This window comes from Macrotis lagotis, chromosome 1 (assembly GCF_037893015.1).
Source record: "Macrotis lagotis isolate mMagLag1 chromosome 1, bilby.v1.9.chrom.fasta, whole genome shotgun sequence".
NCBI lineage: Eukaryota > Metazoa > Chordata > Mammalia > Peramelemorphia > Peramelidae > Macrotis > Macrotis lagotis.
In genome coordinates, this window is record NC_133658.1 from 453,255,039 (window position 1) to 453,281,432 (window position 26,394).

A 26,394-nucleotide genomic window follows, 5' to 3' on the forward strand; every position below is an offset into this window, starting at 1 on the left:
AAAGAAACAGAATTTCTCTTTCACTCTATTTGATTTTCAAGACACATTATCTATTTTTGTTCCAAATTCTGTCAATTTTCAACAAACTGCTTAGTCTTTTGCCAGAGACCCATCAATCAAGAGAGTTCTCCAATGAGACAAAGTGTTTTCCTTATATGATATCAAGTTATTTGTAAACAATGATGAAAATGACTGTCCTCCTCTCTCTATCCCCATTCCCCAACTCCTAAAACACTGAATAAACTTTTGACTGGGTTTCCTAAGAAGCCTTCACTTAGGATGAATGATAAATTTGGAAAACTGAGCATAGCTGAAGTAGACCTGGATTTCTCATTATGAGTCTTTTTATTAGTAAACAGGACCTATTAATAATAATTAAAGAAAGTGGAAATCAATAAGGATAAATGTACTAAATTGCTTCTTTTTGTACTATATATTTGCTATTATGTTGTTTATATACATATTCTTTAACTACTTTGAGACATATGGCATTTTGTCTCCCAATCAAACTATAATCTTCTTCAGGACAGGGGCTATGTCACACAGGGTCAAATCATCACAGACTTAGTTTTGAAAGGGATATTGGGTAGCATAAGGTTCAACCATTTCATTTTACAGATGAGATTGAGGCACAGAGATGAATGATTTTCCAAGAGTTATACACTAGTAAGTGTCTACTATGGAATTTATTTTCCATTCCCCCAATGGTTTCCTGTTTAAGTATCTGTACATAACTATAAATACTTTAAGATACAGGAATTGTTCTTAGCTACCAAGATTTATTGCATTGAAGACTTAGAATAGGTATCATTTTGGTGCAAACATTGGCTATTGCTGAATACAGGCAGTAATCCTAAAATCAGATCACTTTGCAAAGGCAAAAAAAAGCAGGGGTACATTGAAATAATTACCCTAAACACGTTTAACATTTTTTTTTATGTGAAAGGTTTAAAGATATTTTTTAAGGACACTTCTGGCCAAGATGGTGGAGAGAAGACAGGCACAGTTCTAAAGTCTCCTGATCTTTCCCCAGCTATGATATGAAACAAACCTCTTAACAGAAATCTGATGCACAAACCCCAGAAAGAACAGTTAGGAGAAAGAACATCTACCTCAGGATTTATTTTCCCAAGGTCCTGGGTGAGTTGTGGTGCAGAGGGCAGATCAGCTTTGGATCAGCCTGATTAGCAGTGGGGTTGGAGCCTGGGAGCCTGAGGGCCTGAGAGTCAGACCTGCTTGATCAACAGGGCTAGAACCTGGTCGACCATGGGGACTTGGGTCAATGAGGGGACAGAGGAATTGGTGTTGGTGCTGACTGTCTGGAGCTTGTCAGCAGGGCTGGGGGGGAGAGTTCTGGTGCAGGATAGCTGCAGATATCATCCCAGGGCTCCTCTGGTCCATAGGAACTCCGAGTCCACACTGCCATTGTGGCTGAGGCTTCTTCCCAAAACAGCCACAATTACAAACTGCTTCTGCCCCAGACACAGGTGTGTGAGCAGAACCAACTCAGCTAACAAAAGAGAGAGAGGGATGATCTCACTCCAGGGTTTAGCCCACCATTAATTTAAAACAAAAGTATTTAACAGCTTCGATGGCTCCCTCCAGGCTAAGGGAGAAGGCCTCAATCAATGTCACAAACACTCAAGAGAAAGCAACCAGCACCTCCTACTGGCCAGCCAGAGAAATTGCACTCACTGAGCAAATCCTCTAGCATCCCCTACTGGCCATCTGGAGATACTGCATTCAGTGAGTAAAGCCTCTAGGGATCCCAACACCAAACTTCTCTGAACTAGTCCCTCCCCAAACTCAAGGTCTCACCAAATGAAGAAAGGTCAGTAGAAAGGTGGATCCAGAGAAACATCCTTGGAAGGAAAAGACCCTAACTCAGAGAGACCTAGAACCTCTAAGCAGAAAATGGTCTGGTCTCCAGCACAGAAAGACTTCCTTGAAGAAATAAGGAAGAAGTTGAAAAATCATTTGGAAAATTTGGGAGAGTCAATTAGCACCTTGCAACAAGAAAACAAAGCATTGGAAAATACAATTGGAAAAATACAAAATGAGACTAATTCTCTCAGATCCTCAATTGGGCAAATGCAAAAAGAAAATAATTCTCTTACAACCTCAATTGGTCAAATGGAAAGCTCTTTCAAAAACAGAATTGACCAGTTGGAAAAGGAGTTGCAAAATGTAAATGAAAAAATACCTCTCTCTAAAAAAAAAGAATGGAGCCTACAGAAACTAATGACTTCATGAGACAGCAAGAGACTGTTAAATGAATCCAAAAAATAGAAAAAATAGAAGAAAATGAAAAATACACCATCAGCAAAACCACTGACCTTGAGAATAGTCCTATTAGGGGCAACCTGAGAATTATTGGACTTCCTGAAAACATTGAAGAGAAAAAAGGCCTGGACTTAATATTACATGATCTAGTGATGGAAAATTGCCCTGATATCATGGAACCAGATGGCAAACTAGTTATTGAAAGAATACATCGATCCCCTCCAGAAAGATCCTAAAATGAAAACACCAAGGAATTTTGTTGCCAAATTCCAGAACTATTAGATAAAAGAGAAAATCCTGCAAGTAGCCAGAAAGAAACAATTTAAATACCAAGGAGCCACAGTAAGGATTGCACAGGACCTGGCTGCATCAACATTAAGGGACTGAAGGACCTGGAACAAGATATTACAAAGAGCAAGTGAGCTTGGAATGCAGTCAAGAATTCACTATCCCACAAAACTGAGTCTTGTTTTTCAAGGGAAAAGATGAGCATTTAACAAAATGGAAGAATTCCAAAAATTCCTGATGAAAAGACCAGAGCTAAGTAGAAAATCTGGACATCAAACAGGAGGCTCAAGTGATACATGAAAAGGTAAAAAAAAGAGGGGGGTAAAGGAAAAAAAACTGCTATCTAATAAGTTGACAGCATAGGAAAAAGATTCCCATAACTCTTGAGAATTGTAACTCTAATAGAGAGAATATATGACTTATCCATGAGACTGCTATCCAATGAGATAAAACTGGCTATAACCCTAATTGGGAGGAAGACTCTAATAACTCTCAAGAATTGTAACTCTATTAGATAGAATGTACTTACCTACAAGTGATGGAAACTCAGAATTTTCTTTGACTTAGATAAAGAATGATTTGAAAACACCTCCTCCTTAAGATGGGAGCCAGGAAGGAGACAGGAGGAGGCAGGGGATTGAATGGGGTAAATCTCATTACATTAAGAGGTACAAAATGCCTATGGTAATAGAGGAGAAGAAGGGAGGAGATAAAAAAAACTGGATCTTCTCATCAGACTTGGCTGAAAGTTAATTTACACATATACTCAGTTAACTTAAATACCATCTAACCTTTCAAATACTAATAGGAGAAAAATGGAGGGGGGATGGAGAAAGGGATGGGGAGAAAAAAGGGTAACTAACAGAAGGAAGAGAAAGAAAAAGGGAAAGGGGAAAGAAAGGGGAGGGATTGGATATAGGAGAGCAAACACACTGAAGGGGGTGGTATTCAGAAATAAAATACTGGGAGAATACAGAGAAAGGTGAAGGAGAAAGGGGGAAATACAAACAGAAGGAGGATAGCATGGAGGGCAATAAAGAGTTAGTAATTATAACCTTGACTGTGAATGGGATTAACTCTCTGGTAAAACATAAGTGAATAGCAGAGTGGATTAAAAACCAGAATCCTACAATATCCTGCTTACAACAAACTCATCTGAAGCAGAGAGAAACATATAGAGTAAAGGTAAATGGTTGGAGGAAAATATATTTTTCTTTAGCTGAAGTGAAAAAAGCAAGGTTAGCAATCCTTATCTCAGACAAAGCAGCTGCAAAAATAGATAGCATTAAAAGAGATAAAGAATAAAATTATATCCTCCTAAAAGGTACCATAGACAATAAAATTATTTCAATACTGCATCTAAATTCTTAGAGGAGAAGCTGAAAGAACTACAGGAAGACATAGACAGCAAAACTCTATTAGTGAAAGACCTCAACCTCCCACTCTCAGATCTGGATAAATCAAATCATAAAATAAACAAGAAAGAAGTTAAAGATGTAAATAGATTGTTAGAAAAACTAGATATGGTAGACTTATGGAGGAAATTGAATGGGGATAGAAAGGAATATACCTTTTTCTCTGCAGTACGTGGCACTTGCGCAAAAATTGACCATGTACTAGGGCATAAAACCCTAATGATCAGCTGCAGAAAGGCAGAAATAGTGAATACATCTTTCTCAGATCACAGTGCAGTAAAGGTCATATGCAATACTGATCCAGGGAGATATAGACCCAGAACTATTGGAAACCAAATCACTGCATTTTAAAGAATGAGTGGATCAAACAACAAATTAGAGAAAGAATTAATTATTTTATCCTAGATAATGACAATAATGAAACAACATACCAAAACCTATGGGATTCACTAAAAGAGCCTGTCAGGGTATATATTATATCTTTAAATGTTTATATGAATAAATTAGAGAAAGAGGAAATCAATCAATTAAATATGCAACTAAACATTAGAGAAAGAACAAATTAAAAAAATCCCAATTAAATAACAAATTAGAAATTCTAAATATTAAAGGAGAAATCAAAAGTAAAAAACCTATTGAATTAATAAATAAAACCAAAAGTTGGTTTTATTTCTTAGCCAGTACCAGACAGTTTTGAAGACTGATGCTTTATAATATAATTTTAGATCAGGTAGAGCTAAGCCACCTTCTTTTTCACTTTTTTTCATTAAATCCCTGGATATTCTTGACTTTTTATTTCTCCAAATGAATTTACTCACAACTTTTTCTAACTCATTAAAGTAAATTTTTGGAATTTTGATTGGTGTGGCACTAAATAGGTAGTTTAGTTTTGGTAGAATTGTCATTTTTTTATATTAGCTCTACCTAACCATGAGCAGTTAATGTTTGTCCAGTTATTTAAATCTGATTTAATAAATTGATAATAAATTGATATATTTTAATTTATTTGATTTGATATATATATATATTTGTAAATTTATAATAATAAATTGATAATCAATAAAATTGATTAACCTCTGGTCAATTTGATTAAAAAAGAAAGAAAACCAAATTGCTAGTATCATAAATGTAAAAGGTGCACTCACCACCAATGAGGAGGAAATTAAAGTAATAATTCGAAATTATTTTGCCCAACTCTATGACAATAAATTTAGCAATCTAAAAGAAACTGGTGAATATTTACAAAAATATAAGTTGCCCAGGCTAAATAAAGAGGAAATTAATTATCTCAACAAACCTATCTCAGAAAAAGAAATTCAACAAGCCATCATTGAACTCCCTAAGAAAAAAATCTCCAGGGCCTGATGGATTCACAAGTGAATTCTACCAAACATTTAAGGAACAATTGGTTCCAATTCTATATACATTCTTTGGAAAAGTATGGGAAGACAGAACTCTGTGTAGCTCTTTCTATGAAACCAATGTACTGCTGATACCTAAACCAGGAAGAGTTAAAACAGAGAAAGAAAATTATAGACCTATCTCCCTGATGAATATAGATGCAAAAATCTTAAAAAAAAATCTTAGCAAAATGATTACACCAAGTTATAACTAGGATAATACATTTTGACCAAGTAGGATTCATCCCAGGAATACAGGGTTGATTAGTATCATCAATGATATCAACAAAAAACCTGTCAGGAATTATATGATTATATCAATAGGTGCTGAAAAAGCTTTTTGACAAAATATAGCACCCATTCCTACTAAAAACACAAGAGAGTGTAGAAATAAATGGACTGTTCCTCAGAATAATAAGCAGTATCTATCTTAAACCATCAATATGCATTATATGTAATGGGGAGAGGCTATAGGCATTCCCAATAAGATCAGGGGTAAAACAAGGATGCCCATTATCACCACTACCATTTAATATCATATTTGAAATTTTAGCTTCAGCAATTAGAGAAGAAAAAGAAATTGAAGGAATTAGAATTGCGAAGGAAGAAACAAAACTTGCACTCTTTGCAGATGACATGATGGTATACCTAGAGAATCCCAAGAAATCATCCAAATAAACTACTAGAAACATTTAGCAATTTTAGAAAAGTTGCAGGATATAAAATAAACCCTCATACATCCTCAACTTTTCTATATGTGACTAGCAAGATATAGCAGGAAGAGCTAGAAAGAGAAATCCCATTCAAAGTAACCTCAGACAATATAAAATACCTGGGAGCCTATTTGCCAAGGAAGACTCAGAAACTTTTTGAAAAACAATTATAGGGGCGGCTAGGTGGTTCAGTGGATAAAGCACCAGCCCTGGAGTCAGGAGTACCTGGGTTCAAATCCGACCTCAGACACTTAATAATTATCTAGCCATGTGGCCTTGGACAAGCCGCTTAACCCCATTTGCCTTGCAAAAAAAAAAAAACCTAAAAAAAAAAAAAGAAAAAGAAAAACAATTATAAAACACTTCTCACACAAATTAAATCAGATTTAAGTAACTGGACAAACATCAACTGCTCATGGATAGGTAGAGCTAATATAAAAAAATGACAATTCTACCAAAACTAAACTACCTATTTAGTGCCATACCAATCAAAATTCCAAAAATTTACTTTAATGAGTTAGAAAAAGTTGTAAATAAATTCATATGGAGAAATAAAAAGTCAAGAATTTCCAGGGATTTAATGAAAAAAGTCTTGATATTGGGATAAAAACTTTCTCTGTGATAAAACCTCATGGGAAAATTGGAAGTTAGTATAGAAGAAACTTAGATTAGACCAACACCTCACAACCTATATTAACATATTAAGATAAGATATATGTTAAGATATCCTCCAAATGAATACAGGATTTAGCCATAAAAACAATACTATAAGCAAATTAGAAGATCAAGGACTAGTTTACCTGTCAGATCTTTGGAAAGGGAAGGAGTTTATGACTAAGGAAGACATGGAGAACATCAGTAAAAACAAACTTGATGATTTCAATTACATTAAATTAAAAAGCTTTTGCACAGACAAACCCACTGTAACCAAGATCACAAGAAATGTAGTAAACTGGGAAACAATCCTTACAACTAATGCTTCTGACAAAGGTCTCATTTCTAAAATATACAGAGAACTGAGTCATACTTTTTATTCAAAAAAAAAGTCATTCTCCAATTGACAAATGGTCAAAGGATATGCAAAGTCACTTTACAGATGAGGAGATCAAAGCAATCCATAGTCATATGAAAAATTGCTCTAAAGCAATACCCATTAGAGAACTATAAATTAAAGCTTCTCTGAGGTAGCACCTCATACCTCCCAGACTGACCAGTATGACCAGAAAGGATAATGATCATTGTTGGAGGGATTGTGGGAAATCTGGGACACAATTTAATTTTTGGTGGAACTGTGAACTCATCCAACCTTTCTGGAGAAAAATTTGGAACTATGCCTAAAGGGCAACAAAAATATTCATACCCTTTGATCCAACAATACTACTACTGGGTCTATACCCTGAAGAGATGATGAAAAAGGGTAAAAACATCACTTGTACAAAAATATTCAGAGCAGCCCTGTTTGTGGTGGTAAAGAATTGAAAATTAAGCAAATGTCCTTCAGTTGTGGAATGGCTTAGCAAAATGTGTATGTATGTCATGGAACACTATTGTTCTATTAGAAACCAGGAGGGATGGGATTTCAGGGATGGCTGGAGGGATTTGCATGAACTGATGCTGAATGAGATGAGCAGAAAAAGAAAAATCCTGTACACCCTAACAGCAACATGGGGTCAATGGTTGACTCGCCCATTCCATCAATGCAACAACCAGGGTCAATTTGGGGCTATCTGCAATGGAGAATACCATCTGAGCAACTGTGGAGTTTGAAAAAAGACCAAGGACTATTACCTTAAATTTAGGGGAAAAAAACTGATATCTTATTGTCAGATCTTGCTATATCTGATACTTTATGTTTCTTTCTTAAGGATATGATTTCTGTCTCATCACCTTCAATTTGGATCATTGTATAGCATGTAAACAATGTAAAGCTTGACAAATTGCTTTCTGTGGGGGGTGGGGGAGGCAATTAAGACTAGGGGAAAAATGGTATCACTAAAAATAAATAAAATCTTTAATAAAGAGAAAATAATGCACTTTGAGAAATCAAAAAAATATTTATAGAGAATGCAATTCTGCCTCACTTATATCCAATTTATGCACACAAATCAATTCACCTATACAATTTAAACATTTTTCACTGTCTTGAAAAAGTATTTATAAAGAATAAAGAAAGATATTCTTTCTTTAACCCATTTTTATTGTTATTCTCTCCCTAACAGTTTGACTATAGTCCACTCTCTGGTCTTGCACAAACATATCTTGAGAGGCAGAGCTTGACCTATATCAAAAACAGTAGGGTTTCACTTACCTCCATTGAGAATAAAACAAGAAGAAATAAATTTATGTGTCAGGAAAATGGATTAATATTTAATTTATGAAAGTTCTTTTCCCTAATAAATAAAGTAATTGACACATCAAAATCTGCAGAAGGAAACCAGAACTTTCCTTTTTCCTATGATGCTTACACCGTCTCTAAACAGACTGACATAGTTGCTTTGAATGAATGCTAGATGTGGTAGAATACACATATAACCTTGCTACAGTAGAAGACTGAAGTCAGCAGATTGCTTGAAAAAATTGACTAGTTGTCAGCACTAAGTCTAACACCAATAACATCACTAGTGGGGGACCACCAAGCTACTAAAGCAGGGCCAAAGTTTTTGTGCCAGTGGATTCAAACTTCTTTGTGATGATTGGAATTTCAGGCTGGGTTAAATTGGAAAGGTGTCTAACAACAAAAACAAAAACAAAAACAAATTTTAAGAAATGCCTTAAAGAATCACTGAGGAAATTGTTGTGTGTGAACTTAAAATAACTTTTTAAAATTGTAATGGACATCACAAACTCATTGGATTCTAAACTGTAACTTGACTAGGAGAAACTCGTAACACATTTAATGTCAGATTGCAGCAATTATCCCCTTAATTTAACATTTAACTGGAAATTTAATCCTCTTTGTAACCAGTCCTTCAGGCCAACAAGTTTGTATCTATTTTTTTAATGTTTTCATAAAATAACAATAATCATAAAGATGATAGTGAATCTCAGTAGTCAATTTGAGAAATATAATTAGTAAGAACAATTATAATGAATATCTAGTGACTGTCTGTAAAATCTAAGTATTAATTTCTCATTCTTGATTTCATCAAAAGTGATTAAAGGAATATATCTTTCCTTTGCAGATGTTGATAACTCATACAGTGATACAAAGAAGGAACTATTAAGTTCTATTAATATGTTCTTGAAGAGGAATAAAAGCATTAATTTTGATCATCATTAAATATAATTAAATTTTAAAATGCCCATTTAAAAAAAAATCATCAAACCAATGATGGGGGTAGGGTAGGTATAATTGACCTTGACTAGTATTTTTCAGGATGGAAGCTCCTCTGGTTTGAATTCCAAGCTCACATTGTGCATTTGAAGCAAATGTGGTTCAAATTTTGTTAATGCAAAATATCATAGCTATATTGTTTCTAAAATTACCTTGACACAAATGAGATGAATTAACTTGAAATGTCCCCTCTAAACTAACCTTTATACCACTTTCATGATAATTTTTCTAATGCACACATATTGGTTATGTGATTCTACCCAAATGCTCATGAATTCCCTAAGACTTAAAATTGAAAATTTGCTTGGCATTTTTGACTTCCCACAATTTGGCGCCACAATACTTTTTGATTTTGTTATACTGTTTCCCTTCTTGCATTCTGTGTTACATTGGCACTTCCTCCAACAAGCTGTCTGTGAACCCCTTGAGTTAAGGGTGTATCTACCCTAAGCATGTGAAGATTTACCCCAACAGAGTGGGTGGATGAGAACAATTTGTTCCAGTGAAAATGAAGGCAAGCATTTAGAACTTGCTTAGATAAGGAAGACAACTAGGTTAAGTATTGCATCCGGAGTCATTAGCTGTCGTCTTGGCGTTGTCTTACTACTAAACTCTGATGACTCTGGAAGACAGAGATGACTCTGGAAGACAGAGTGAGGCCAACAACTTCATGCAATCCTGCCTCACTTATATCCAATTTATCCACACAAATAAGTCACTCATACAATTTAACCATTTTTCCCTGTCTCAAAATCTTGTGGTGATAGGCAAGTGATTAATCAGTAGGTGAAGATGCATGGGGAAAATACATGTACATAGGCAGTCCAGGTCATGGGGTCATTTACTCACTGGACTGAAGCAGCAACAAGATTTGGCAGACCCCTTGAGTGACTGAGCAGTCTTTTTAAAGGACTGCAACTACTAATTTCCTGGTGTGAAGAGAGGACAGGAAAATGTGCCATAGGATTCCTTTTTAAAAAATTTTTGCAAGGCAATGGACTTAAGTGATTTAACCAAGGTCACACAGCTAAGTAAGTATTAAGTATCTGAGGACAGATTTGAACTCAGGTCCTCCTGACTCCAGGGCTAATGCTCTATGCATTGTGCCATCTAGCTTCCCCTTGCCCTATAATTCCAAAAGTTTTGTGATGGAAAATGCCATCCAAATTCAGAGAAAAAAATTAGAGAGTCTGAATACAAACCAATACAGACTTTTACTTTATAAATTATTTTTTCTTTTTCACTTTTTTCCCTTTTTTTCTGATTCTTCTTTTACAACATGACTACTATGGAAAAATGCCTTACATCACATAACCTACCTACCATGTATAACCTATATCAGATTGTTTGCTGTCTTGGGGAAGAAGGAAGGGAAGGGAGGCCAGGAGTAAAAATTTTAAATTCAAAATCTTACAAAAATGAATGTTGAAAACTACATTTAATGTCACTGGAAAATTAAAATATAAAAAAAGAAAAAAAGATACCTTAAAAATTGCCTGCTTTACTCAACCCTGTTTTTCTTACTGAGGCAGATGGGTGATTCAACCCTATTGTCAAAACACACAAAGAAATGTACCAAAACTTTTGCAAAGATGTTTGTACTCACCACTGCTACATGGAATGTCAAGAGATATTTTTTGCAAGACAATGGGGTTAAGTGAATTGCCCAAGGTTACACAGCTAGGTAATTATTAATTTTCTGAGGCTGGATTTGAACTCAGGTCCTCCTGACTCCAGGACCTGTGCTCTATCAACTGTGCCACCTAGCTGCCCAGTACATGGAATATGTGCATAATTTTGGATAATATAAAATGCAATAGACCTAAAAGACTTACAGTTCTTGATGCCATAGAGTTCAGCAATTATCACATTAAATTAACATTGCTGAGTGAATCAAGACTGACAAATAAAGACTATCTTATTAGAGTTGAAGCTGGATACATGTTTTTCTGGAGAGACCACAGTGACTTAGGATGCCATAAAGCTGGCATAGTTTTTGCAATCAAAACTGATCAAACAAACTTATAACTCTATCAAAAGAATGAATGATAGGCTCATGACTGCGATTGCTACTTGCAGGAAAGCACAACATTGCCAGTATGAGTGCATATTCTCCTACCATGATGAGCTCTGATATAGTCAAAAAAATTTTAAGAAGATGTCATCAATATGCTACATGTAGATAAGCTTATAATTCTGGATGACATTTTATGAAAACATAGGTATAGAAGGAATCATTGAGAGGAATGGAGTTGGGAACACTTAAGACCTGGACATCTCATGACCAACACTCATCACCAACATTGTCTTCTATTTACCTATACACAATAAAATTGTGTATGCACACTCAAGCAAACATTGGCATTTAATAGATTAGGTAATTATAAGGAAAGGAAATAGACAAAATGTGAGAGTGATAAAGGTGATGTGTGATGCAGAATCTTAGAGTTAACATTGACTATCTTCTATAAGTTAAATATTCCCATACAACAAAAGAAGTATCCCCTACCAGATGTCAACAGTTTATAGTACTTGTCCAAGTAGGAATAATTCATCACTAACTTGGGGGGAAAGCTGAGCCAACACATGGTTGGCAAAAGTAGAACAGAAAAGGAGTGATATTTGGTATACAGCATCACATTTACTTATCTGGACCAGAACACTCACAAACATCAGGATTGATTTGACAAAAATGATGGGGAAATTCAGAAGCTGATAAATGAAAAACGAGAGCTCCCCAGGTTTACCAGCAGGATCATCTGTTTCCAAGAAAGCAACATTTAACTCCATCAAAAGTAAAGTGCGAGGAAGCTTAGACAGAATTCTTGACTCAGCAAGAAGGCTGTCAAAATTCAGTTGTATTCTGATAACAACAATCTAAAGCACTTTTATGATGTCCTGAAGACTATTTGTGGGACAATGGCCTATGGTACATTTCAACTGCTCAGTGCTCATGAAGTCATATTGATAAGGACATTATCTTGGAGAGATGGGCTGTACACTTCCATTGTATTCTCAAGAACCATCATTAACCAACGCTGCAGTCATAGGCTGAGTACCTCTCTAGCTATATTTCCAACTGACGAAGTAATTTTCAGAGTCAGGATGCTATCTTCATGGGGCAATATATCTGATACTTTTTCTATTCTAGCTGAGATAAAAGGTGAGGGAATTCCCTCTGGTAAAAAACCAATTGAATTTTTATGGGTTATATGGCAATAGGAGGTTATTCCTCAGGTGTTCAAGAATGCCTCCATTGTTCTCAATATTGGTGAAGTAAATAGATTGTCCAATGCCAAAAACCAGGTGGGGATAGTGTGTCTCTTTTACTCATTACTGGCAAAATTCTTGCCAGAATTCTACTTAATAGCTAAGAATAAATTGGAGAGAGAGAGAGAGAGAGAAAGAGAGAGAGAGAGAGAGAGAGAGAGAGAGAGAGAGTTGGTGATTGACTTTTTGTTTGCAGATGATTGTACACTCAAATTGTGCACTCTGAAGCTGAGAAGCAACAAAGTGTGGATCAAATCTCTGCTGCTTGTGCTAATTTTGGCCAACAACTTAATCCAAGAAAATAGAGGATCTCTACTAGTCAGCATCATATTATTCATATATGGAAGCAATTGTTACAAACAAATGGAGAAATTTTGAATACTGTTGGATAAGTTCACTTCACTTCACATTCCAGGGATGTACACATTGATGATGAGGTTGAATCATACAGTATTAGAACTAGGCTATTGTTCGGGAACCCCAAAAAAAAGTGTGGGAGAGAAGACGTTTTAGGCTACCTAAAAACCTGAAAATCTACAGAATTATTGTGTTATATCATTATTATATACCTTTGAAACCTAGACAGTCTACCTGTGCCATGCCAGGAAACTGAATTGCTTTCATTTGAATTGTCTTGGGAAGATACTGAAAATCACCTGGAAAGATAGGGTAACAGACACTGAGATTAGTTCTCAAACTGACCTGTCAAGTGTTCAAGCTCTCCTACAGAGACCACAATCTTATGGACTGGCCATGTTGTTCAAATATTCAATGTACTTTTGCCTAAAATACTACTTTACATAGAACTCATGCAAAGAAACTACTCACATGAAGGTAAGAAGTGTTGGAAAAATACTCTGAAGTTCCTCCTGAAGGAAATTGGAATTGATTGCATGATATGTATAAAATGAGGGTACAATTTCTGGAAAGGAGATCAAAAATTATGGAAGGAAAGAGAAGGAATTAAATATTTATGAAGCTCCTTCTATGTGTAGACATTTTGCTATGAGGAAACAATCCTGAGGAAGCAAGAAGCAGCAAGTAGTGGATAGGTCGTTAGCCCTGGAATCAGAAGAAACTGAATTCAAATATGGTCTCAAATACATGATACTTACTAGCTGTGTGACTGGGAAAGTCACTAATTCTGACTGCCTCACATCCAGGACCCTCTGCATTGTTCTGATTCATATTTAGTCGTTGAAACAGATGGAAAATGGTGACTTAGCACAGCACCCCCTCCCCCCCGTGACTCAAATTCAATACATGTGCTTGTCATGACATCATCTCCCTGTTGTCATGGTATTCTTCAAGAATGAAGGACAACTAGAATAAATTAGGTGCAATAGGGAAATGATTATAGTAATCTGCTGTTTGATAAACCCAAAGAGTCCAGCTATTGGAATAAAAACTCTCTCTGCGATAAAAACTATTGGGAAAATTGAAAGTCAGTATGGAAGAAGCTTAGATTAGACCAACACCTCACACCCTATACCAACATAAGATCAAAATAGATACAGGATTTAGACATAAAAAAACAACATTACAAGCAAACTTGAAGATCAAGGAGTAGTTTACCGATCAGATCTATGGAAAGGGAAGCAAATTATGACAAGGAAAAGATGGAGAACATCACTAAAAACACACTAGATAATTTTGATTACATTAAATACAAAGGTTTTTGCACAAATAAAACCACTGTAACCAATATCAAAAGAAATGTAAATTGGGAAACAACTTTTTACAACTAGTATTTCTGACAAAGGACCAGAGAAATGAGTCAAATTTTCAAAAAAATAAAAGCCATTTCCCAATTGACAAATCGTCACAGGACATGCAAAGTCACTTTACAGATGAGGAAATCAAAGCAATCCATAGTCATATGAAAAATTGCTCTAAAGCATTACCTATTAGAGAAATGCAAATTAAAGTATCTCTGAGATACTAGCTCACACCTCTCAGATTGGCCAATATGACCAGAAAGGACAATGATCAATGTTGGAAAGGATATGGGAAATCTGGGACACTAATAAGTTGCTGGTGGAGCTGTGAACGCATCCAAACTTTCTGGAGAGCAATTTGGAATTATGCCCAAAGGACAACAAAATGTGCATACCCTTTGATCCAGCAATATCACTACTGGGGCTATGCCCTGAAGAGATGATGAAAAAGTGTAAAAACATCACTTGTACAAAAATATTCATAGCAGCTCTGTTTGTAGTGGCAAAGAATTGGAAATCAAGTAAATGTCCTTCAAATAGGGAATGGCTTAACAAACTGTGGTATAGGTATGTCATGGAACACTATTGTTCTATTAGAAACCAGGAGGGATGGAAATTTAGGGAAGCCTGGAAGGATTTGCATGAACTGATGCTGAGCAAGATGAGAAGAACCAGAAGAGCAATGTATACCCTAATAGCAACATTGGGGTGATGACCAAACTTGATCAACTTGCTCATTCTACCTGTGCAACAATCAGGGACAATTTGGGGGTATCTGCAATGGAGAATACCATCTGTATCCAGAGAAAGAATCATGGAGTTTGAACAAAGACAAAAGACCTTTAATTTAGGAAAAAAAAGCTCGTTATCTTACTATGTAATTTTGGTATCTCTTATACTTTATTTTTCTTCCTTAAGGATATGATTTCTCTCTCATCACATTCAAATGAGATCATTGTATACCATGGAAACATTGTAAAGACTAAAAGACTGTCTTCTGTGTGGGGCGGGGGGGGGGAAGGAAAATTAGAGGAAAAATTGTAAAACTCAAAATAAATTTAAAAGATCTTAAAGAAGAAAAAGAATTAAGTAACAAAAGGCATTGTGCTGAATGTTTTTAAAATATTATTTTATTAGATAAGTAAGACAAAGCATTCTGTGTGTAATTTGTATAATCAGCAATTCTTTCTTTTGGGACAAAATGATTGAGGGGGCAGATGGTAGTCAAAGGATATTTTCTGGCTAAGGCAATGGGAGAAGCAGCAACTCACTCCCCTCTTATGCCTATCTTTCAGCCCTCAAATAATTACCAACAGGCAAAAGATAAAATAGAGAGATGTATGATTGCCAATAATATTTTCTCCTTTTAGTCACAGTCCAGGGCAAAGAGGGATTCTCTATGACTGTCTAAGTTCTCCAGATGTTTTTGATGTTGATTACATTTTGTTGCTTGTACCACTCTTGGAAACATTGCAAAGCCTACTGGCAGAGATATGTAATTATTTAAAGAATTTTTGTTTTCCTGCAAAGACTTTTCTTATGGGGGGGGGAATATATATACATATATAAGGTTAATCTTGTAGAGACACTGGGTCAACAAGTGTTAGGACTCTCTCCTTTTTGATTCTTCCTAAGACCTTTTAGATTTAGTCTTACAATTTGCACAGGATTCAGTCCTAAGATAGCCTGACTTTAATAATAGAGGTTAGATTCTCCTTTCTCTTTCTCTAAGCCCCTGGAGTAAATTAATTGACTTAGAGATTAGCTGTTTATGGTTTATTATCTAGGGTTTCAAAAAAGAAAGATGAGGATTATCAAAGGTATTTAGTGTAAAAATGGGAATCATACATGGGGCAGAAAATTTATTCCTACACACAGAAACATAATAAATATAAACTACTGTGTAGAAGGTTTTAATAATTTAACAAATAATCATTATTAAAATCTGTTGAGATTTTACTTCATCTACATCTCATCAGACTATAAAAGAATTTGGAAGACTTCTAATATTTTTCTCTGGCTCTACACTGTCTAAACAACTCCTTTCACATGACTACTGATAAATGTCTAGGGTTTTTAGAATTCAAAAGGATGGGACCTAGGCCCTCTAGGTCTCTTGAATTAACTAGGTCACTTCCATATTTTCACATGTTTATTCTACAATAGGCACTTTTTTTCATTTAAGATCAGGAAGGAAGAACAACCAAACCCAGGCTCAAGTTTTCCTCAACAGGCCATGTACTTCAAATTCTTTGGAAGTTTTAAGGGACTAAGCCCCATCTTTCCTTGTAAACTCTCTGAAAGTAGCTGGATCCAACCATTCATGATGTATAGCCAACAAGAGAGAGCAAGAGAGTAGGCCACTCCATTTTGTATGTCCATTGAGTCATCAAATCTTCATCCTCCATGAGCAATAAGGGGATGCTTCATCATCTCAAAGTATAAGGTGCTAAGTAATGCTCATACAAGCAAAAACAGTACATCAACTCCACCCCCCCATACACTCAAAAAGATAAAAAGCTTCAACCAACAATGACAACTATAAGTAAATCTTTTGGGATCAACTTTACAGAATATAAAAACAAAATATTTACATATAAGGTAAATGGGAAATGGGGAGGTTCTAGAAACTGAAAGACCAGGAAAAATCTGATATAGAAGTGATCTTTGGAGGAAGATGGAAGTTTTAAGAGATGAAGACAAGAAGAAGCTACATTTAAGTGTGGCATGGTGATGGAAGTGAAATGTCAGACTTGGTGAATATTAAGTGAGATGGTGTCATTTGCAAATGAAACAACATTTGTAAGGTGCTTTTTGGACTTTAAAATGCATATAAATACCATTATTATTTTCATTATAGTAGTTTTATCACTATAGTGTATTAAACCTACTATATTTTCCCCTAAAAATAAATTATCATTTGTCTTTTATGTATTTAAACTATTTTATAGACACTTCTGCAAAATCTAGCATGAAAAATTTCATTTCTGCACCTAAACATATCCTGATAAATATTTATTTAAGTAAATTTGAGCAAAGCATAGGTACTTTGGAAGATGTTTAATATGAAATTTGGTTCATCAGGGTGACTGGGCATTCCTTTCTCCATCTGCCTCATTCAGGAGATAAGAAATAAGAGTAAAATATTTATCACTAAAATCAGGGGTGGGATTGATTGAGGTGAAATTATCCATCTACCACTGGGTAGAGAAGAGAAGGTAACAAACATTTATTAACCTCCTACTATGGACCAGGTGATCAAAATCCTTGGCATATATCTCATTTGAGTGTTTGGTAACTACTCCCTTATGACCCTGCAACCATCCTCAACTTCCAAATTTCCCAGTTACCCCAATATTCCAGGGCTGTGGGATTAGGTTTAATTTTGCATTAGAAAAAAATGTTATTCTTTTTTCCATATACCACCATTCCACATGTAAAAACTGTTCAATTATGTGTCCTTTCTTAGTTTGAATTCTCCTTATCTTTAGCTAAATGACTTCATAATAGCTGTGTGACCTTGGGCAAGTTACTTAACACTGATTGCCTCACATCCAGGGTCATGTTCTATTGTCCTGATTCATATCTAGCCATTGCACCTAGATGATTCTGGAGGAGAAAGTGAGGGTGATGACTTAGCACAGTACCCCCTCACTCAAATCTAATTCATGTGCTTGTCATGACATCATCTACCTGATGGCATGATCTTTGAAAATGAAGGATGAACATTACTAGCATTATTAACTGCCCTAATTTCCAATTTCCTCAACCTGTTATGGCTACAAGTCCTCTAAAGTAATCCCTTACAGCCTTTAAAATTAGGATTTCATTTTAATTTCATTATAAAAGGGTTATCCATTAAGGAATTCTAAGCAAGAATCCAGAATAATAAAATAGGGAAAGGATTTTGAAATCTACTCCACCCCACACCCCATTTTATAGATAGGAAAAACCAAGACTCAGAAACAGAAGTCATTTCCTATAGCTGGTTAGTAGTAGGGATTGGAGCAGAAACCATCAACAGACATGCCCTGTGGCTTTACAATTTCAAACATGAAACACAATAACATAAAATTGACTCTATAACTCCAGGGCATAATGACTTAAGCAGAGGAATAAATTGAGAGAGACTAGAGGAAAGATAAAATAACTAGAGCACAGAGGAAGAAATGATAAGTAAGAGCTAACACTAATTGACATCAACTAGAACTCAGGCCTAATCAAAAACTCAAAGCAGTTTTAAAGAGAATGTTAGTTACAATTCAAAGCTAATTAAAACTTTCCATAAAATGACTCTGTAAAATGTAAGTGGTCTAGCCTGGCATGCTAACAGCCAGGGCTCTCCTCTTACTGCAGAATTACTATGAACACATTAGCACTGCTATATTGGTCTTAAAATCTGAAAAGCAATTTTAAATAAGAGTTGTGAAATGAGCGCTTCACTTTTATACTGACACAGCAGGTCAGCACTATAAAAGAATTTTGGAGAAAACACTTCTGACCAGGAGTCAGGAGATCTAGGTTCAAGTTCCAATTTGCCACTTTTTAACTGTTACTATGGAAAATAGATTTCCATCTCTGTGTCTCAGTTTTTCTCATCTGTAGAACTAGAACAATGGAGCCTATTTATCTCAACCCAGCATTGTCTTTACTTCTAGAAATCAGGGATTGATTTTATGCATTTGTTTTTATCTCCCCAGGGCCTAATACAAAGCCAGTGCTTTGTACATGAGAAGAATTTAATTTTGCTTATTGGATTAGATTGGATTGAATTAATTTGATTGATTGGTATAAGGAATGATTAAGAGAACTAGATGCAATGAAGAGAAATCAATTGATTTGAAATTACAGCACCACTTATTTGATAAGAATTTATTAAACACCTACTATAATGTCAAGTAAACTATTGCTAGGGTATGGAGCAATTCAAACTACTATTACTACTACTACTGCTACTACTGCTGCTGCTGCTGCTGCTGCTGCTACTGCTACTATTAGGTATCTACACATTATATAGTGATTATTTTGAGCCAGACACTTTGCTAAGACCTCTACAATATTGCAATATTGCCTCTCAATATTGCCTTCTCAAATCAGCTCCATTTTACAGATGAGAAAACTGATGTAAACAGAAATTGACTTGCTTAGGGTCATATAAATAATAAATGTCTTATGGCAGATTTGAACTCAGGCTTTCCTGACTTTAAGCCTAGTCCCTTATCCAATGTGCCCACCTAGCTGTCCTTATATAAATAAATAGATGAATGTAAAATATAAGTGTGAACTACCTACAGTTTAAATTTATGGCATGATACGGTCAACTATGTTGATGTAGTTCATATTATATTTGTAGCTAAAATATAAATATATGTAAAAGTATCTCATCAGTAAGTACCTTCCAATGATATGGATCATAACTCATTCCTGCATGTCCATTCATCCTGTGTGCTCTTTTATCAGCTTATTCTCAAAGGGTTCTACTCTATATGCAAAATGTTTTGAAAAAATAATTTCTCCAGATATCATGAGGTTACCACCTTGCCATTTCTTCTTGCCACATGACCAATCCATCTTTTTTTATGATCCTATAATTCTTAGATGACATCTACTACATTTAACTTTTCTCTAAAGTCCCTTGTTATAAGTTTTAGATTGCTCATACAAACCATTTTTGAGTACTATATTGAACTGAGATTTTATTATTTATTATTATTATGACATGCAGCAGAAAATGTCCCTTCAGCTCTGTTCCAAATGAGATGCCACATTTTTCTAATGATAGGAAATTAGTGTAACAGATTTTGTATCTCATATTTTCAAAGTACAGGAAAGTTAATCTTTGCTATCATCATTCTTTGTTAATTTGTAAGAGTAGGTTGCTTACCTCTGAGTCTGCATATTTATCTCTTATTCAGTGTTCAAAAAGTAAAAAGAAGATAAAAATTTTCTGTAAACATCTGATTTCTGCATTATAGTCCACAGGACACAGTGGTATACTATATATCTATACATATATTTATATCTATCTATATCTAGATAGATAGATAGATAGATAGATAGATAGATAGATAGATAGATAGATACACACACTCACAGGTATGTGTGCATGCACCTGCTGAGGTCAAAGGAAGAGTGGCTTCCAACTGACATTGATCCTACTGACGAATTGCATTATTTTTCCCTATATCAAACTTCATAAAGATTCTCTAATAACCCTAAAAATAAAAGAACTCAGTGGTGGGAAGGCCATTTAATGTCACACAATCCAAAATTCCATTCCAACTCCTCTATACCATTTCTGAAAGGACATCACCCAGGTTTTGCATAAGTAGCTTCAGCAAAAGGACTCAAAACACATAAACTCACATTTCTTCCTTGGGCACCACCAGTTGTTAGAAAGTTATTTCTTATGTTGTGCTTGCCTGTAAGTTTGTAACTTTGTCTTGCTGATCCTCACTTATTTTTCCTTCGGGAAAAATGTCTATTGTTTCTTTCATGAGTTAAATATCGCATATTTCATTTATCAAAAGATAATTAAGACACTGAAGACAGCTATCAGCTATCTATGCTACACAGTGGAAAAAGAATACTGTTATTTTACTACTTGTGAGATTTTAGGCTGCAGGCATCTTAACCTCTCTTCTTCCTCATCTATAAAATGAAGAAGTAGCATCAGATGAACTGTAAACTCTAAACCTTTCTCTAAATCTCTTATCCTATATCTGCTTAGACACTTTCAGTTTCTTCAAACTTTCTTCCTATGAAATCTCCTCTAAATATCTTATCAGTATGCCCTACCTGTTGTCACATAGTCATCCTAGAAGTGACAAAACTTCAAAGTTAGAACTTTAAAGGCCATCTAGTCTAGAATGCTCATTTTATAGGTACTAGGGATCTGGCCAATGGGGACCCAGTACTTGGAGCATGTTTAGTATGCTCTTCCTGCAAGATTCCCAAACCTTTATATGGATTGTCAAAAGGCAGTGCTTGTGTATCTTAGAATGTTTGGACTTACATTTCCAATTTCAACTAGAACTGGGGAGGATAGGTCCCCAGAGCAGAGCTATTGCCCTGATCAGAATTCTAGGGATAACCCTGAGAGTTTGGACATCTCTACATGCTGTTTCTCACTTACCTTTACCTGGTGAGTATTCTCTCCCATCTTAAACAAACAGTTAATAACAACTTAATGTAAAAAGGACTGATTAGCATGCCATGATCAGCTTACCTCAATACCATATCATTGATAAACGATTGACAACTACCTTTTACAAATTGATATGTACTGATAAGTTATAGCAAGAAATGAAATACAAAACTGTCTTCTCAAATCAGTTCATTTTCCTCCATTCTCTTTTTCAGTTCCTGGAAGAGTAGACTGAGATTACTCTAAAATATTTTTCTCACTGAGCTAACCTATGAAAGCAATAGAAACAATGGGCAGTTCAGTCCTTTGCTTGAATGTCACAGTCTCAGTAGCTGAGTCCATTCATTATTGGTCTAAATGAAAGTCTACTTGTTAGGACTGGCTCCTCTCTGGACCAGACTGCAGTTACACTTTGTTAGGGTTCTTGGTTTTCTGGTGACTCTTTCAAAGCTCACAAAGTCATTCTGTCCCTGATAATCATTCACCCAGCATCAGAGATGAATAAACACAACAGAGACAGAAGATACAGAAACACATGGTGATCAAGTAGGGAAAGTGATTCCCTACCAAGAGGTATATAGCATCTCATCCTCCTCACTTGAAAGTTGCCAGGGAAAACAAATCTTCACAACTAGGAGTTCTGATAAAAGTCTCATTTATAAAATTATATAGAGAATTACATCAAATTTATAAGATTATAAGTCGTTCCCAAACTGATAAATAGACAAAGGATATGAATAGACACTTTTTGAATGAAGAAATTAAAGTTATATATGATCACATGGAAAAATGCTCCAAAAAATTATTGATTAGAGAAATGGAAATTAAAAAAAAAACTATGAGGCATCACCTCACACCTATCAGATTGGCCAAAATGAGAAAAAGGGAAAATGATCATTGCTGTAGAAATTGTGGGAGGATTGGGAAATTAATGCATTGCTTGTGGAGTTGTGAACAGATCCATCCTTTCTGGAGAGCAACATGGAACTATGCTCAAAAAGCAATAAAAACATTCATTCCCTTTGACTTAGAAATTCCAATTCTAGGTCTATATCCAGAAGAAATCATAGAAAAATGAGAAGAGTCCCACATGTTCCAAAATATTCATTGCAGCTCTTTTTGTAGTGGCAAAGAATTGGAAAATGAGGGGATGTCCATCAATTGGGCAATGGCTAAACAATGTATGGTACAAGAAAACTAGGCAATATTACTCTTCTATAAGAAACCAAATATGGTCAGACCTCTAGAGAAGCATGGAATGAGTTACAGGATTTGATGCTGAGCAAAGGGAGTAGAACGAAGAGGACACCAACATTCAGAGATGAACAACCTTGATGGAAGCAGCTCCTCTCAGCAGTCCAGAGAGTTAGGACAATGTATCAGACCAGCTATGGACAATGTTATTTCCATACAGAGGAAAACAAAACAAAACAAAGCAAAAAATTCCCTTCAGAATCTTATGAACACTTTATAAAAATTATCTCTTATACATCTCTTTCCCTTAATTCTAATTCCTCATACTGAAAATGACTAATCTGTAAACATGTTTATCAACATATATATATATATATATACACATATATATATACATATATATGTGTATATATATATATATATATATATATATATATATATATATATATATATACACACACACACAATGTTACCTTGACTGCTGTTCATGGCTGAGGGGTGAGGGAGTGGAAGAAAATTTTGTAACCTAAAATAAAATTTGCAGATGGATGAAAAAATAAAGATGCTATTCAAAAATAAAAAAAGAAAAGGGGCAGCTAAGTGGTGCAGTGGATAAAGCACTGGCCCTGGACTCAGGAGTACCTGGGTTCAAATCCAGTCTCAGACACTTAATTACCTAGCTGTGTGGCCTTGGGCAAGCCACTTAACCCCACTTGCCTTGCAAAAAGGGGAAGGGAAGGGGAGGGGAGGGGAGGGGAGGGGAGGGGAGGGGAGGGGAGGGGAGGGGAGGGGAGGGGAGGGGAGGGGAGGGAAGGGAAGGGGAGGGGAGGGAAGGGAAAGGGAAGGGAAGGGAAGGGAAGGGAAGGGAAGGGAAGGGAAGGGAAGGGAAGGGAAGGGAAGGGAAGGGAAGGGAAGGGAAGATAAAAAAAAAAAGAAAACTGCCAGGGAAAAAGAATTTGAGTTCCTAGTTTAGTAGCCATTAAAAGTCTTTTTGCCATCACACAACAAACAGACAGGAAATATCAGAAATATCCACTATCAAAATTAAGGATAAGCTCCTTAAATCATAAAATGCTAGAATGATCAGACAGAACACATTAACGATAGTCCAAGGACAGATCACCCCCCCACCACACACACATTGGCTCTTTTACATAAAAATAAACAATCAAACTGAAACTTTAAAAGATCATAAGATCATATATTTAGAACTGAAAGTTCTAGAAGTCAATTAGACTAAACCTATTTTTTACAGATGAAGGCACTGTGGTAAGAAAGACTAAATGATGCTCCCCAGGTCACAGAGGTAGAATCTGGACTCAGATGCTCATACTACTATATTGAACCTTAACCTACAAAATCATGGTAATTTCTTCTAAGCCCCAAATTTTTATCTGTGATTCAGGAAACTGAAATATGTCTGCATGATATTAAATTGTAGTTATTCAGTCACCATTCAAAAAACAAATCAGCTAAAGTTACAGTCATCATTTAAGTCTTTTGACCATACAGTACTCAACAATAACTTTCGCTGAATGATTGAGTTGACTGATGATTTTAATATGATATAGAGATACTTCCTTGAATGCCTTGAGTCCATTATCAACATATTCCCATTCCTCACATTTAGACATACATTTTGTTTAACTTCTATCTTTGTGTGAAGTAGAAAAAAGGAGAATCTATAGCAAATACCTTTACTGTCTTGGAAATAGCATTAAAAAAAACAAAATATTGAAACAGCACTTGGCTTTTTTTTTGTATAGTTTGTTGGGTTTATATCCAACACATAAAGCTGGGTATGGTAATAAAGTAAAACTTTGGTGAAATAACTCCCAAGAGGATATAAAAATTTTATTGCTCAGATGTTAAAAACCAGAATTAGCTGTAGCTTCTCTATATTCTAAAGCAATGTCTCCCAATGTCTGGTCTATGGGTCAGCTTATAGAAAATTTTGAATAGTCTGCAAAACTTTTACCACCAACTCCATGCTTCTTAAAACCCATAACCTTAATAACCCAATTTGTCTTTTTCCTCCCTTGTCTGTTCCCTAGATTTCTTTCTGCTCTTTCTTTGCCTTTTCTCTCTCCTAGCTCATTCTTCTTTCTCCCAATTCTACTTTCTCTTCCTGCCCAAGATTTCTTACTTGTTCCATATCACAAGCTTTTATTAAGTACCTGCCTTCTGTCAAACTTAGTGCCAAACACTGGGGATACAAAGATGAAAACAAAATAGGTTTTTTTAATTAAAAATTTTATTTATTTTTTTCATCCATATTTTTAAGGAAAACAAATAGGTTCTTGCCATCAAGGACCTTACATTCTATTTGTTAAAGCATGTCTGGATTACTACTTTACCAGGATCACCCAGTTCAGTCAATCCTTATTTATATGTTCTTGTTGAAATATATGTGATAACATGTCTATGTCCACAGCCTATAGTTGTAGCTATAGGAGCTGGCAGAAAATCATTTTGAATTGTTTTGGGCTCTGAATTCTCCACCTATAAAGGTCATTTTTAAAGTTCCAACTTATTCTTGAAACTTTCTGAATTCTTATTTATATTGCCCTTTGCCCTTTCTAACAATCCCTACCACTGACTATCACTAAGCTATCTGATTTTGTGCTAGGAAAAAAAAATTGTCAAACTTTCTAGTCAGAGCCAAGATGTAGCATGAAGCTGACATGCTCCTGGGGCTTTTCCCTTTTCCTTATCAAAGTTAATGAAGCCTCTGCACTGACAGTCAAGCTACAGATCCCACCAAGAAAAAAGAGAAGATTCAAAGGAGTTTTCAACAGTAGACAGTATAGAGAATTTTCATTGAAGGTCTGTCTCTTTGTAGGAAAAGGAAAAAGCAAGCCTAAGAGGCAGGAAAGCAGGAAAGCCAACTGGAGTCTTTGAGGCCCAGTGCAGTCCAGGTCCTACCAGCTTGATAATAGCAGAGGACCCAGCACCTGGATAGCAAACCAACAGGGAGGGTCCCAACCCCCAAACAAAGTCTGAACCTTGGGAACATGGGGACTTTTGACAGGACTGGTTCGGGAATAAACCATTGCTTAGTCAGAACCTGGACATAAAGGAGGAAACAAACCTCTGCAAAGGCAAAGCCTGGACTACCTAAGCAACACCTTGGCCAATGACAAACTTGGATCTATACACCTTATACCTCAGGAGCAGATGAAAAACAGCAAAGATGAGTAAATAAGTTAAAAGAGCACTTACTATAGAAATCCACATTACAGACAAAAATGATAACAATGCCATATTAGAAGAAATCACAGAAAAATCAGACACAGGGGAAGTATCAAAAGAGACTATGAATTGGACACAAATCCAAAAATTCATCAGAGTTTAAAAAGGATTTAAAAACCAAAGAAGAGAGGAAGAAGAAAAATGGGGAAAAAATAAATGTGAGTCATGAAGGAAAATTAGAGAAAATTGATCAGAAAATTCAACACATTTAAAAAAGGAAACACAAAAGGTAAATGAAGAAAATAAAGCCCTAAAAATTAGAATTGAACAAACACGAATCAATTACTACAAGATTCATTAAACAAAATTAAAAGGCTGAAAAAAATTGAAGAAAATGAAAAGTGCCTTTTAAGGAAAAACAAATGACATGGAAAATAGAT